The sequence below is a fragment of the Corylus avellana genome, chromosome ca5 (genome assembly GCF_901000735.1).
Source record: "Corylus avellana chromosome ca5, CavTom2PMs-1.0".
Classification (NCBI taxonomy): Eukaryota; Viridiplantae; Streptophyta; class Magnoliopsida; order Fagales; family Betulaceae; genus Corylus; species Corylus avellana.
The window spans coordinates 16,480,304-16,482,220 of NC_081545.1; positions in this window are offsets into that span (position 1 = coordinate 16,480,304).

Genomic DNA, 1,917 nt, shown 5'->3' on the forward strand with positions numbered 1-1,917 from the left:
ATCATGTACTCATTGTAATCAGGACATTATGAATGAAAATACAAGAAAAAAAAAAGTGAGGTTTGCTTCTTCTATTGGTTCTTCAAAGAACTTGTGAACTTATCAAGGATTCTTCCTTGTGGCGTTCAAACTTTATACCTTTGGTTTGTGTTTCATTTATAAACGTTGGGTCGAGGGTTGTTACTTTATATCTTTAGTTCACGTTTCATTTATAAACGTTGGGTTTGGGTTTTCTATCAAAAAAAAAAAAAAACTGAATTTTAGCTTTCTTGGATCAGTATTCCAATATTGTTTGTTGGGTCTCAAAAGTGTGTCGATTGAGGTTCGCATCAGTTTGCGACTTGTCAGGTTATCTGTTTTACAATGGCTTTTAAAGGAAAGAAGCATGGAAGCTATTATACTTATATCAGGTTTGATTAGCATAACTGTATCTCAAATAGTAACTCCCGATGTGTGATTGATGATAGTATTTGTATGCCTGATGATTTATCTTAACTACCTCAGAGTGTGCTTGGTGGGCGATACCTTCAAACAGTTACCAATTAATTGTGCTAGAGGGATTGCCAGTAACTCTCCTAAAATGGTCAAGTCTAATTTTAGAGGCATTATATATTGCCTCCAAGGGGTAACTTAATTGACCGAGGAAAAATGCACTTTAGCCACCTGACCTATCATCCATTTTGCATATACACCTCCAAACTTTAAACAGTGGCATTAGGGCCTCTCATACTAGAACCACGGGTCAAGTTAGAATTTTTTGTATTTTTTCCCCCAAAATGCCCCTAAATTTATTAAAAATAACTACTCAAAAAATTAAATTTTTTTTTTTGAAAAAACTAAGAACACCAAAAAGGGGTGACCCTTTTCATATTAACCAACTTAATTTGTTTTTTAAAATTATTATTTTTAGGGCTAGGGGAGCTTCTCAAAACCTCTCCAAACGTCAACTCATTTTGACGTTACCCCTCAAAGTTTAAAAGCTCTCAATTAATGGTCTAGAACTTTCAATTACTTAATTCTGTTAGGATTTTCTATTAAATTTGGTCAAAATTTCCAAAATACCCTTATTTTATATATATAAAAAATTGCAAATATGTTACAAAAATATTGTGAAGATGTTTTTTTATAAAAAAAATAAACTCTTGAATCTTTACAATTTTTTACTTTATTTTATTTTTTATAATAAAAAATGTATGGGTATTTTGAGAATTTTAACAAAATTTAAAGGAAAATTTTGATAGAATAGGGTAATTGAAAGAAATTGAAAGTTTGATACCCTTAATTAAGAGTTTTTGAACTTCAGGAGTGCTTTCAAAACGCATAAAAGTTTATGAAAGTTTTGTGAAGTTTTCTCTTATATTTTTTAATTTTTGTTAGGAATCGTAAACTGTACATATAATAAATATCAACCCACAAAAGTGGAATACATGCCTTTATATATCATTGTCCAAATAAAGTGACCAATGTGACTCCCACGGATCCGGATCCTCTCCAGTTAAAATAAACTGGAGAGTATCCAGTTTACGGTCCAAATTTTCTAGAAAAGATCTAAGGTGCAAAATCTGCCACATCATCAAACAATCACTTAACAGTGTCTAAAAGAAAACCTAAATTTTAACGGCAAATCCCTCTTCGATCCAAACCCTTATCCCTCCCCACTTACTCCACCGGCGGCTAATTCTCCGATCGGGTTTTTCCACCGCAACCTCCTCCGTCGCTACTCGCTTTTGGTGTGCCATTGGCCACAAGATGTTTGAGTATTTCTTTCTAAATGGAAAAGTGGTTTTTTATTTTTATTTTTTCTCACTTTTGTTTGTTTCTCCTCTGTGTCTTGGAAGAATGGTAGTAACTGTAAATACCCAGGAAGGATTAGAGGAATGAGGATATATTGAAGTCAGACCCAATAAAATACTCAAA